The 14,868-nt window shown below is 40.7% G+C and overlaps 1 long non-coding RNA gene across 1 annotated transcript in view; it reads right to left on the reverse strand.

Moving 5' to 3' along the window:
* LOC111768391 (uncharacterized) overlaps positions 1–14,868 on the reverse strand; it is a 74,033-nt gene that overhangs the window by 1,177 nt on the left and 57,988 nt on the right. The window lies entirely within an intron of this gene.

Here is a 14,868-nt window from a genome sequence, read left to right on the forward strand (position 1 = left end):
TTAGTGGATAGGAAGTTCAGGATGGACATTCCAAAGAAGATTCAGAGGGTAGAGTCTATAAGATTTACTGGAATTGATTCAGGTCTTTGAAGTTATCCTACTTTACATTTCCTAACATTTCCTTTTGGAGGTGTTTGAGTCTAGCTAGTCTGAGCAATGAGCTTGGATTAGAGAGAAGGATCATCAAATCCATCCTCTCCTCATCCCTTGTTAGTTGTGTGACTTTAGCTCAGTTACTTAACATCCTTAAGCCTTTGTTTTCTTATTTTAAAAAATAAGCATAATAATAACTTACCTCATAAAATAATTGTCAGGATTTAATGAGAAGATACATATAAAACCTGTAATGTATATTGCCGGGCATATAGTACGTATTCAATAAACATTAATTGTAATGCAATATTATGTCTTATCCAGGTGGAAGATACATAAAAGAGCTTCCCTTATTGTTTTGAGTTTTGATAAACTCATGTTTTCAGGCAAACCACATTATTTAGTCAACGTCTTGAGTTGTTTTTCTCTGGGAGAATTGTGATAATGTAATAGATAAAAATCTTAGGAAATATTTCTTAAATTATCCTTTGTGCAATTCCCTACAGTAAGAGGACAGTGTCAGGCGTAAAGTGTTCTAAAATAACAAAGTGACCTTTAAAGAAGAGCAATTTATTCATAAAGTAAATCACCAAAGAAAAGGGGGGAAGGTCTTCTTGTATATTACTAGCATCGCATCTCTGGGCTGGTGCATTGTTTTGCATCGCTTGTGTTGGTTTCATGCTATGTATGAAGAGTTTCCTATTTCAGAGCTGATGGATCCTTTTAAAAAGCAATATTGAAATTTACTACATTAAAAGATACACAATCTGTTCTATAGAAAGTCCCAAAAGCAAAAACAGTGGATGCAAAATGCAAATGTGAATGAGTATTTCCAAAAAAGTGTCAACTGGCAACTGAGCTCCTTTGCAAAATTAGACAAATTTCCACAGGATGGTTAAACCTATTGATCATCCTTATCTTTAATACTATTACTAGTAGTAGTAACAATAAACATCATTACTGATGTTTATTGGCCTTTCCTATGGACCATCCATTGGGTAAACTGCATTACATGTTTTATCCCACTGAATTCTCTCAACAACTCTTATGAGTTAGGGGCTATTATTATTCCCATTTTTCAGATGAGGAAATTGATGCTTAGGATAGGAATGTTAACTAACTTGCCCAATTTCATTAGTTTGTGAGTGGCATAGCTTGGCTTCTAAGCCAGCACTGCGTGGCTCCAGTGCTCGTGATTCTGAGGGAATGGAAATTTTGATGAGTGAGATGGAAAGAGAGAAAGAAAGATCTTTTGGAGCTTTAAATTCTTCCCCAGAGAGTATGTCTGAACTGAGTGCCTCATATTGGGACTTTCCACAGACAAAGGAATTGGGCTGCTGGGGCTGAGGCAGAGGGAGAAGGGAAGCTGGAAGGTTTGAGAGGGGAGGCAAACAAGCAGTTGAAGACTTTGAAGACCAACTTTGAATGCTTTGCAGTTTTGCTAGCAGTGTTGACATCTCGTGCTCATTCTTTGATATCCTGACCTATTTGTTCTGACTGAGAATGACTTTTATTATCTACATTGGTGATCACCATTCTGGAATTCCTGGAAAGTCCTGCTCTCAAATACTCTGTTCCCTTGTCCTCATAAATACATTCACACTTGTCAAAGTAAGTTTGGGAATCAGGGTCTTTCAATCATGAGCACAGGTTCCAGAGCCCTTCAGTTCCAGTTCACTGACTCCAGCTGGCAAGGTGGATCCTCTCTCTTAGTGTAGTCAGCCTCTGTCAGAAGACCAGAACATCCTAGTGACAGCTCTGACAATCTCCCTCTCTCCTGTGTGGAGAGGGAATGTTGTTTAGGACTCTGTATTGTTGGTTGTTTTATTTGCAGTGTCACCATCCTTATTCGTGTTGTCTAATTAAATGGTCTAAATCCTTTCGTGATAATAATTTAATATACATCCTTACTTTGATCACCTTTAAACACAATCAGTGGTTTGGATGAATTCATCTATAATTACAGAATATTGTCCTTGACTATGATAAGGGGAATTTCTGGCAAAGAAACTGCTTTAATTATGAAGCTGTTGACCTTGAATTGGGTAAGATACAAACTAGATATACACTCATAGAAATAAGAGACAGAAATATTTTTCTGTATAATAGGCTGGGGAAAAAACCCCCAAAGACTTTTGTTGTAGTAAAAGCAAGATACTATACTCGTTTTTTCATGCTGGTTTTGGAGCCCACCAGCCATGTCTTGTTAGGTAGTGCCATGGAAAGAACAGTGGATACCGGGACACCTGGGCTGTAGTTTTGGCTTTGTCACTGTGTCATCCAGAGTTTCTTTGGGTTGTAAGCTGTAGAAAGGGCAAGTCAAAATCACTTACGCATAAAAGGAGTTTATTGCTTAAGTAACCTAGGGGTTCAGGGGTGCATCTGGCTTTAAGGACCTCAGAACTGTAAATTATGTCATCAATACTTCATTTCTTTCATCTCTCAACTCTACCTTCTGCTTGTCTGCTTCGTTCTCAGATTCCAAATGGCAGCTTACAGCAGCTCTGTTCTCATTGCCTCCCAGGCTCTAGACTAGCATTAAAGAGCAAGAATCTCTTCCAGTAGTCCTAAATTTCCCTCTGGTTCAATGAGATTAGGTCCATGTCACCCCTGAACCACAGTGGTGCTTTGATCGGCCACGTCTGGATGGAGATTCATTCAGGTTCCAGAAGAGTGGGGAGGGTAGATCTCCAGATATAAGTTGGGGCTGTTATCAAGAGAAGGGGGAATTTACATGAGGGAGTGTCAAGGCCACTCAGCAATGTGTGATCTTGGGAGGATAACTAAATCTCTGTGAAAAGTAGAGTTAATAATGCCTACTAAGAAAATGGATTAAAAATACTTTGTGGACTACGTATACCAATAGTAGTGCTTTGTAAACTAATGGTGCTATATAATTCTGTATTATTAATTTTACAAGTTTCTCTGGGATCTATGCCTAGGAGTGAAATTGATGAGTTATACACACACTATGTACATCTTCAACCTTACCAGGTAATGCCAAATTATTTTATACCATTAGCCATGAATGAGAGTTCCTGTTATACATTGTCTCATGCACTCCGTATTGTACTTTTTGGTTATTTTCCAATCCAGCGGGATGAAGTGGTATCTCATTGTTATAATTTGCGGTTTCCTGTTAACTAACAAAGAGCATCCTTTTTATATTTGTTGACCATGTTGTATTTGTCGGTTACATTTAAAGATGTACTTGTTCATATTTTTTGCCCATTTAACTATTCTGCTGTTTTTATTTTCTCAACCATTCATAGAATTCTTTGCATTTTCAGGATACTAAAACTTTGTTGGTTACCTTATGACAGATACTTATTCCCAGTTTGTGACTTGCCTTTTCACTTTTATATGGTGTCATTTGATGAATATAAGCTCAAAATTTTAACAGTCCCATTTACCAATCAATCTCATCCTATAAAGTTTGTACTTTTTGTTCTTTGTTTACTAAATCTTTCTGCCCTCTAACCCCTTAGGTCATAAAGATGTTCTCTTCTAAAAGTTTGAGTGTTTTGCCTTTCATATTTGAATTCTTAATACATTGGCAATTTATTGTGTATGCTGAAAGATAAGTATTCAATCACAAATTTTCTATATCGATGACCAATCATCCCAGCACCATTTATTTAATGACTGTCTTTCTCTACTGTGGTAAAGTGCCACTTCCGTTTCACATCAAGTGTCTTTGTAGGCATGGGTCTGTTTTAGGCTATCTGCTCTATTCTTTTTGCCTATTTGTCCATCCCTGTATCAGTAAATGTGTTTTCCTAAAAACATAGGACTTACACATTGCTTGTGATGGGATGTGAGTAGAGTGTGGCATACAGAATTGGTGGCACCCATGAAGGAAGGCTCTTCCCATGTTTCATCCTATACCCCAACAGTGCTACACTGATCTGGTTTCAAGAAGTTTTATTAAGTTCTACCTAATAGATATCATTGCTAATCCTTATTCTTGTCCACCTATTTGTAACAATAGCATTGTTTGTGGTTTTTATCATATGGTATTTGAATTAAATAAAATTAAATTTAAAAATCTGAGAGATTTGGGAAAGATTATGTATATTTTTTGACTTGCAGAAAACCTAGAGAGTGAGGAATACTTTTGGAGAGGGAACCTGAAAAGATAGTTTCACAGTGGAGGGTTCAGTGACCAGCATACCTGGGTGGGAAGGAGAATGAGAAAAGGGGCTGCTTATAAGCTGGGATTTCAGGGCATAATCAGACCACTGAAAAAAGTTCAGAAGGAAAAGGATCCTTACGGCTTTTTAGGCCCATGGCACAGTATTAATCCTCAATGAAATATAATGGGAATAAAATAAAGGCAGATAAAAGTTAGCCAGACAGAATATAGATAAAAAATATGTATGACTTTTGTGAATATGGCTTTTTAGCCTACAAAAGTTTTTTTCCTCTCTGTGAATAGGTTTAACCATCAGTGTATGTACTATCTCAATGTGATTTTATATTAACAGTACAAAGTAACGTGTTTCTTCTCTCCATACCGTCATTTCCTGGCCCTTCTCCAGTGGCAATGACCACTCTTGTTGTTCCTCAAAGAAACTTCTTTGCCTGCAGCTCTCCCAAAGAACAGGCTTGAGCAAAATTTCATGAAGACGTGAATTTAAAAGGCTACCTGACTTAAATAAGCTGATCCTATTAGAAAAAGTCAGAGAGTAAGATCCTAGGACTGTGTGATTAAAACAGAAACCAGGCTGTTTAGTTCAGAGATCACGTCTTTTCAGGCTGTAGTATTTGGCACACTGTGGATGTATGTGGTGGTTATTGATAATAATTATAAATATGAATCAAAAAACATGTAGGAAAACAGCTGCCCTCGGATGAATTGGACCAGAGCCACAGTGAACAGTGTCTGATTAATTAAAAACCCTGATCCTTGTTAAAATCACCATTCTATTCAACAGAAGCCAGCCAAGGAAATATACAGCAAGGTTAAAGACTGTATGTGCAATTCAGATATCAGCTGTGCTCTTGGCCTTTGACTTCTGCATCTGAACATGCTGACTCTCAGCCAGCTTGGATGCTGAAATCAATCCTCTTCCATTTCCCCAGCCAGAATCCCCCCACCCATAAGCATTACCAAGCAAAGAAGAATTGGTACTAACATTTTGTGGAGAAAGTGGAGGATTGGGTTTATGTTGCATATCCCACAGCAAATTAGTCCCCTTAAGTAATTCTGATTTCCCCAATTTTGGGGACACACCCCCAAGGAAGATCTTCCTCTCTGGCTCCTCTTAGGTACCCCCAGCCGTGCTGGGCTCTTCTCTCTACACCCTGCCTTTATTTTTCTTTTCCTTACTCTTTAGAGCATCTCAAGTTCTCACTATCTTCTGCATAACAGGTCAGCCCCCATGTTCCATCATTTGGTCATGTTCTGGAGGCTCTTATATCTACTCTAAAGGCTTATTCATTCATTCGACACGTGTTTATTGGATGTTTACCATGTGCCAAGCACTGTCTTAAGACCCGGGGATTCAGCAGTGAGCAAAACAGACAAAAATCCTTACCATAAAGGAGCTTATATTCTCATGAAAGGACACAGACAAAAATAAATAAAAACAAACACATAATAATTAAAGTGTATAATGTCAGATAGTCATAAGAGTTATGTAAAAAATAAGGCAAGGAAGAGCTAAGGGATTCTGGAAAGGGGAATGCAATCTTTAATAGGACGATTAGGGAAGATTTTGCCGACAAGGTAACATTTGAGCACATTCTTGAAGGAGGTAAGGGAGTGAAACTTATCTGAGGAAAGACCATTCCAGATAAAAGCAACGGCAAGAGCATGGGCTCTGAGGCAGAAGTGTGCCTGGCTTGTTTCTGCACAGCAGGGAGGCCACTGTGGCTAAAGCTGAGTGAGCAAGGGTCAACATCAATGGAGATGAGGTTGGAAAGATGATTGGGCAGGATCCTGAAGGGTATTATCCTACAAAGATTTTGTTTTTTACATTGAGTGAAATGGGTAGACATTGGGGGATTCAGGGCAGAAAAATGACATGATCTGATAAATCTCTCTCTGTCTCTGAGCTGTGAATAGACTACAGAAGGTAAATGGAAACTGGTTAGAAAGCTTGTACCATAATCCAGACTAGAAATAACAGTGGCTTAGAGAACAATGAATGAGGTGGAGGTGGCAAGAAGTGTTGGATTCTGGATGCATTTTCAAAGGAATGTTAATGACTTTGCTGATAATTTGGATGGATATATGGGGGGAAAGAGGAGGGTAAAGGATGACGCTAAAGTTTTTGGCTTGAGTACCTGAAAGAATGGATTTCACTTTCAGAGATGGGGAAGACTGGGGGGGGTGAGGTGAGGGGGAAGACCAGGAATCTGCTTTTGGGCAGAGTAAGTTTGAGATAGCTATCAGATATTTCAGGGGAGACATTGACTTGGCCCTTGGGTATTAGACGCTGAAGTTCAGGGAAATTACATTTGGGAATTGTAAACCTATAAAGAATAGTTAAAAATATGAGAGTTCCTGAGATCGCCACGATGGCTGGTATAATCAGATGATACGAGACTCAAAGTTTATCAAAATATTTCATGTAAATAAATAAGATGCTCCTCCTAAGTGGATGTCTCTCTACACATGACTCTGGTAGGATGCAGACACATAAGACCCTCTGTGATCTGACCCCACATTTCCTCTCTGATTAACCTCCTACTCTTCTTGGCCTTGCTCATTCTCTTCCTGGCACACTGTCTTCCTTGATGTTCCTTGAACATGCCACACGTGCTGTAATTTTATGGCTTTGGCACTTCTTTTCCTTTTCCTTCATCTTGCTTACTTCCTTCAGGTCTCTCACTGTCACCTTATGTATTACTTATTTCTTTATTTTTTTTTTATTTTGAGGAAGATTAGCCCTGAGCTAACACCCACTGCCAATCCTCCTCTTTTTGCTGAGGAAGACTGGCCCTGAGCTAACATCCGTGTCCATCTTCGCCTACTTTATATGTGGGATGCCTGCCACACTGTGGCTTGAGCAGCAATGTGTAGGTCCACGCCTGGGATCTGAACCAGTGCACCCTGGGCCACTGAAGCAGAATGTGTGAACTTAACTGCTGCACTGCTGGGCTGGCCCCCTGTATTACTAATTTCTTACTGCATAACAAATTACTCCAAAATTTAGGAGCTTAAAACAACAACAAACATTTATTTTCTCACCATTCCTGTAGACCAGAAAGTCAGGACCAGCTTAGCTGGGTGCTTCTGACTAAGGATTTCACATGAGGTTGGAGTCCAGACTTCAGCTGGGGCTACAGTCGTCTGAAGTCTGTATTGGGGCTGGAGATTCCACTTTCAGGATGGTTCATTCACACGTCCGACAGATTAGTGCTGTTGGTGGGAAGTCTGAGTTCTACTCCACATGGTCCTCTCCCAGGGATGCTTGAGTGTCCTCAAGACATGGTGGCTGGCTTGCTCCGGTGTGAGTGATCCCAAAAAGCAAAGTAGACGCTTCAGTGCCTTTTATGACCCAGCCTCAGAAGTCAAATACCTTAATCTCTGCTGTTCTCTGTTGCACAGAGACTGGCCGTGATTTATTGAGAGAGGAGACTACGCAAGGGTGTGAATACCACGAGATGAGATTATTGAGGGCCATCTTGAAAGCTAGCTACTACATCTTAGCAGAGATGCCTTCTCTGACTATCCTGTATGTTATAGCCTAAATGTATGTGTCCCCCGAAATTCATCTATTGAAGCCCTATCCTCCAGTGTGGCTGTATTTGGAGTAAGAAGGTAATTAAGGTTAAATGAGGTCATACAGGTGGGGCTCTACTCCAGTAGGATTAGTATCCTTAAAGGAAGAGACACCAGAGAGCTCTTACCATGGGAAAGTCATGTGAGGACATAGAGAGCAGGTGGCTGTCTGTAAGCCAGGGAGAGAGTTCTCAGCAGAAATGGAATCAGCTGGAACCTTGATCTTGGACGTTGAGCCTCCAGAACTGTGAGAAAATAAGTTTCTGTTGGTTAAGCCACCCAGTCTGTGGTATTTGTCTCGACAGTTCAAGCAGCGAATACACTGCATCAGGGGCAACCTCCTTCCTCAGCACTTCCCACTCTCTTTATTCCGCTTGATTCTTTCCATCGTCCTTATCACGACCTGACGTTTTCTCAGTGTCTGTGTGTATTTTCTGTCTCTCCTTTCTACAGAGCAAGCTTCCTGAGAACAGGGAATTTTTCTATTTCCTGTTCTGTTTAACGTCAGTTCTGAAAACAAGGCCTGGCAAAAGATGCTCAGATTATTTGTTGAATGATAAATGCATAGATGGATATTTGACCTTAATTTATTTGTCTTCATCATCCCCTTGGTGGCCAGGATTGTTCTTATTTTAGTGAAACTTGGTATTTATTATACTCCAGCACCAATTCTGAAATCAGGCATGAAAAAGAAACATTTTAAAAATCTCGATTAATTTAGTGCTTGCATTATTCATTGTAATGGGTTATTTGAAAGTCAACACACTGAAATATAAGCCCATCTGAGGTAATTTTGAGGTTGCTCCTGCCTAAGCAATAAACTGTCGGAAACTTGGGATTCTTGGGGCTGTTTTTCTTGCCTGAGGGTGAGAATTCTGTCCCTTTGTAGAAAAGTGACAAGAACGTGTAATGACTAATCCTGATGAAATACTCCATGTGTTTCTGTATGCATGTAATAATAAAGAAGAGTGAGACTGGGAAGAAATACAAAACACATTTATCTGTCTTCCAATTTTTCCATCATGCTCACGTACTTACTTCTGTAGTTAGGAATGGAAAGATTGTAAAAGATACAGTAAAAAGAAAGAATAATAATTTGGAAGTAGGATGAACTCATTCATATCTGCACTCTGCTTCTTACTGATTGGGTTAGTTATTCAGTCTCTCCGAGTCTTAGCTTCCTGCTCTGCAGATAGGAGACAATACTATGGAACTTCAGCCTTGACATAGGTAGAAAAATGTTGTAGTGTTGGAGTGTTTGGGCTCATTTTTGCAACCTTCAATAAAGTCCTCAAAGAATGGGACAAAATTTAGTCCAAGCTGGCTCTTATAAGAGGAAACAGGATATAACCTTATATGCAAAGTCTGTTCTGTTTGCAAAACCAGGGGCAGCCAGATTGGCTGACCAAGGACATCACTTCATTGCCAAGGATAGGAGTTCCTGCCAGTCTTCTCTGGCTGGATATGGAATATGCTAAGTCCTGGTTGTTTGGGGTTCTTCTCTCTATTTGCTTTTATCCAAAAAGGAGTCTACTGTGATTAGCTTATTTTCTATCATTGTTCTGTTGAGTATGATGTATTGGAACTATTTAAGTTTATCGTTGTTGGACTCTGAGAAGTTATACATGGACCTGACTCAGAAGAGGGCACATTCTCCAGAGATGCGGGCTTTGGAGCTAGATATAGTTAGTAATAGGGTGAGACTTCTTGTTGTCTATCTCATAAAGCCCCTTGGCCCATCATAAATGCTGCTACCAATGTCATCATTATTATTAATGTCACTATTTTCCGTCCCTCTGCAGGGAGACAGACACCACCATCAATCTCACTTCCATCTGGGCTTGCTTAACAGTTGTGGGCCTGAGATTCCATAGAAGCATGGTCATGCTCACAGCTGAGCTTTTTAAAAAGCTAGAGCAAAAGGAAATTGGCACACTTTCAGCCAACAGGGTGCTGAAAGAATGTAAGTCAGTAGGGACAAATTAGTCAGAATGCAGATATTGACGGACTCAGACAATTCTAACCAAACTCAAGTGGGAACACAGGGGTTTCAGAAAGGCGGATCAATAAGCAAGAAAACCCACTGAAAAAACTACCTTAGAATGATTGGACTTCCCATCTTTGGCCTCCTTCCCATCCTCCTGAGGTGGATCAGTACTGTGGTCCTCTCCCTTCACTTCCTCCTTGCCAGGCTCCCCTCTCTGGGGCCCTTCCTGTGTCTGTCTGGCTACCACATTTAATCTCTTTCTCCTACCTCGAGTCTTTCTCTGCACACTCCCAGCTCTCACATTTGTATGTGCTTGACAACTTCTCATAGCTTTTAAAATCTGCTGATCAGTATATACTGTTAAGAGAAATAGGTTTCAGTTTCAGACTTAACTGACTGCTAGGGTCTGAATGTTTGTGTTCTGTACGTGTCCCCCGACACTGAATTCATATGTTGAAATCCTAACCCTCAAAGATGGTCGTATTGGGAGGTAGAGCCTTTTGGAGGTGCTTAGGTCATGAGGGTGGAGCCCTCATAAATGGGATTAGTGCCCTTATAAAAGAGGCTCCAGAGGGATCTCTATCGCCTTCCACCATATGAAGATACAGGGAGAAGGCACCGGCTTCACAGGAGTGCTCTCACCAGAGAACATGGCCATGCTGGCACCATGATCTTGGACTTCCAGCCTCCAGAACTATAAGAAATAAATTTCTCCTGTTTATAAGCAACTCAGTCTGTAGTATTTTGTTAAAGCAGCCTGAACAGACTAAGTCACTGACTTTACAAATAGCATCATAACATTTAATTGTCTTGGACTTGGGGGAAAAAAACGATAAAATCTCTTTCCTTCGAATGCCAAGTCCAAATATTTACTTCTCATCTAAGCTCAGCCTAAAGTACATTCCTTATTTCATTGCTAGAAACATAGCCATCCTCTCTAAAATTATGAAGTTGTAATGGGTTTTCTTTGTCCCACATTATGTTGTTGAAAAACTATTATTAGTTACTTACTTTAAACAACTGAGGAAGTCGCATACTTTTTCGATTTCTGAATTCTCTTGAAAAATCCAAAGATCTGGCAACACTTGGCCTGCATTTCTGCAGGCCAATGGCTGCTGTAGCTGAGTTATGGCTTCCCTCTATTTGTGGCAAGAGCCCTTGACTTCAGCACAAACCCCACCTGGACAACCTCATACATTCATGGTGCCTACCTGGCTCCTACAGGCATTTCCGTGTTTGACCTCATTGTTAGAGAAAGTGCCCTATAGTTTCTCTTTGAACCCTATCGGCTTCTCCCTGAAGCAGATATTACAACAGAGTTTGTGCACAGAGATTGGCGAGAAGTGCATTAACTATGATTAAAGAGCTAAGGTCATTTCGTTCATATGGTTCATTCATTCATTTATTCATTCAGTTATTCATTCCTATTACCCTATTTTCTATCGTTGCCTATTGCTTTAATTCTTTAAATAGACACCATAAAAATGCAAAAAGTACAAAAATGTATATGTAAAAAGTAGTCTCTTTCACTCAAATTTCCTAATCCTCCTTCCCAGAAGGTACCTCTTTTGTTAGTTGTTTGTGTCTTCCTCCCCAAGAAAGTCTAGACATGTATACAGGTTAATTCATATCTCCCTTCATGTTATACTAAATGGTAGCAAACTGCAGACTGTTCTCCACCTTCCTTTATTTCACTTAATAATATATTTTGCAGATTATTCCACATCAGTGTAGATTTGCCTCATTCTTTCTGAAGCCTGCACAGCATTTCACTTTGTTCACACACTATGATTTGTTTAAGCTCATTGCTTGGCTGGTAGCTCATTTTTAATCTTTTATAAATACAAACAATGCTGCCATGAGCATCCTTGTACACATTTGGAAGGGGAAAATGTACCAGTGCATCTGTCGAATAAATTTTGAGAAGTGGAATTGTTTGGTCAAAAGATATAGGTGATAGAGTGCTGGAGTCAGCCTGCAAAGGCTCATGAGGAGCAGAGTGAGTGCATCTCTTCCCAACTCCATGATCAAGGACATCACGTTGGTAACTTGAAATTGGTCATAGTGAGAGTATTTGCATCATGGAAATCTGCAAATGCCACAAACTAGAACTTCCTCCTTCCCTCCTGGAGAGCTTGTTGTTAAACACTGCAATACTGTGATTTAATTCTGACAGTACCTGGAGTTAGTGCAGACTCCACAGATTAAGGACACAGTCCCCAACAAGACTGACCTCACTTCAGATGCCAGCCACAAGTTTGGGGGTTCCCAGGCCATCTACACTTCTGACCAACTGGCTACAGATCTGGGGATTCCCATGACCCCTTCAGGTTTGATAATTCATTAGAATGACTCACAGAACTCAGGAAAGCACTTCACTTATCATTACAGTTTTATTCTGTTGCAAGCAAATCAGAAAGAGCCAAATGAAGAAATCTTACGGTGAGGTCTAGCTGAGTTCTGAATGCGGAGTCTTTGTGTCTTCTCCCTGTGGCTTCAGGACGCATCACCGTCCTGGCACATCAATGTGTTCACTAACCAGGCAGCTCACTGGAGCTTCAAGTGTGTAGTTTTTATTGGGGTTACTTTATGTAGGCATGATTGATTGAATCATTGGCCATGTGATTGAACTCACTCTCCAGCCCTGTATCTTCCCCAGGAGTCAAGAGGTTGGGCTGGTATCAGGTGGCCCGAAGCCCCAACCCTCCAATCACATAGTTGATCTTTCTAGCTTGGCCAGAACCCATCCTGAAACCTTCCAGGAGTCCACCCTGAGTCACCTCATTAGCAAACTCAGGTATGATCCCAGGAGCCTACCATGAATAACAAAAGACTCCTATCATCCAGGAAATTTCAAGCATTTAGAGGCACTGTCTCAGGAACCTGGGACAAAGACCATTCAAATTCCTTATTATACAACAAATACTTAACAGCACATCACTGGGTATAAAGTGTTGACAGTGTTGACAAACATTTCCAGATGCGTCCTCCAAAGAGGTTGTACCAAATATGCAGTCCCACCCGCAGCACATGAATGCCTTGGGAGGGAAAATTCTAGCCATGATGACTTATACAAGAGTACTAGGGGATGCTAGCTATTTCTTTGAGACTGAGCATGAGGAACTCTAGGTTATTTACATGTCTCTGGGAGGATACATTTATATTCTTCCTTCGACTTTCAAATGAAAGCCAGTACATGCGAACTTTTCTTATGGCTCTATGTTCCAGTACCTAAGCAAACAGTTGTTGGTGAAATTTGCCAGCTATTGATGGAAACAAGATGACTTCAAAAGCCTCATATTTGGTCTTTAACCTCTCTATAATCACTATTATTTATTAGAAACTTTCCCCTCAAGACTGTCTTGTAAGAGTAGATTCCATGTACGATAAAACCTCACAAATTTGAGAAAGGCCATTCTGAAATAGAGACATGCAAGAATAAGTATGTTTTGAAAGTATTGTGCACTTTCACTGTTTTCTTACACATGACAATGCCAATTTGTTCCAAAGTACTCAATAGTTCAAATTCTATTGGGTAATGCTTTAGTAGAATAGATAAGAAAAACACACAATCGTTAAATAAAGGTGACATAATCATTGAAGTTTAATGAATGTTATTCATTCAAATTCTAAGTGATGGACATGTATAAACTCCTTTAATCCTCTCAACAACGATATAAGATAGGTAGTAACACTATTCCTATTTTACAAGTGAGGAAATTGAAGCAGAGAGGTTAAGTAACTTGGTCAAGGTCACATAGCTGGTAAGTGATGGACCTAATGCTTGAACCCAGAAAAATCTGGCTTCAGAGACCATGCTTTCAGCTGCAACATCACAGTGCCTCTAAATTCACATGCAAAGAGAATAAAAATCAGTGAGCAGTATTTTTGATTTCCCAAATAAGCACTTGAGAATTGACATCAAAGTTTCAAGGAAGCTGGCGTTAGGGGTACTAAGGTGAGAGTACTTAGGTACTAAGGCTGGCCACAAAGAGAGGTGTAGAGTTGGCTCAGCACCTTCCAGGGCCAGGCTGCTGCATGGAACTTTATCCTCTGCCTGCGGAACATCCTTTCCATTTGATCGGAAACATCATGGGGGCCACACAGAGGAACTACCTCAACAGTTCTTCAGTACTCCTGGGCCTTCCACCACAGTTGCCTGTGGATCTTCTAGCAAAAGAAGACCCACTCCTATCCTGTGATTTTCTGACACTTTATTGAAACAGCAAGTCCTGATGTCTGGATTGTTCTATTGTCAACTTGGTTAAGCTGAGAACTACATTTCCCAGAATCCTCTTCCCTCTATGGTTTCTGGTTAGAGTTGGCCAGAAGAGGAACTTGCACGAAACTTGGGAGGCAGAAGCGAAGCACTGGCCAGGTCTTTCTGAAGGTTTTTTCACAGTCAGATGCAGTCAAAGCCATAATAAGAGGGGCCCTGTCAGTGCACTGGCCAGAACCCCTAGGGTCCTTTTTACCTTTTCTGTGTGCCTTTCCCCAGCTTCGGTATTTTTGTTTCCGGAGGCTCACACTTGCAACTCTTCTTTAGAAGTCTGTTCTCAGGCTACTAGAGTCAGTCAAAATCACTGGGAGTTTATGGCCTCTTAGGGTAGACCATGTAAAATGAGTTAAGGGTGCAATCACCACGAAAGCTCTGAGGCATGGCTTACACTCCAGGGCTCCCGTGGGGATCAGGCTGGACTCTCAGAAGCTTTACCTGCAATCTCACCCCTGCTTGGCTTCATCCTGCCCTGCTTACTCCCCTCTTTTATATGCCTCTCCTGGTAGCACTCCCAGAAGAGGTCACTAACATGTGAATCCTCACCCCAGGGGCTATGTCCAGAGAAACTAACCTAAGACCATGAGGATCTAAGAGCAATCGTTGGCGTCCAAGCTGGTTTGACATGCATTGTTGAATTCAAGCCACCTCCCCTTTCTGGGTAGGACCCTACTTTGATACTTTTGATCCCAATAAAATGGGATCCATAAAAACCAGGATATTGGAGATAGATAAAGGGTTTCGCTTATGCTCTGTCCCTTGCTAATGAAGTGAAAGATT

The sequence above is a fragment of the Equus caballus genome, chromosome 16 (genome assembly GCF_041296265.1).
Source record: "Equus caballus isolate H_3958 breed thoroughbred chromosome 16, TB-T2T, whole genome shotgun sequence".
Lineage (NCBI taxonomy): Eukaryota > Metazoa > Chordata > Mammalia > Perissodactyla > Equidae > Equus > Equus caballus.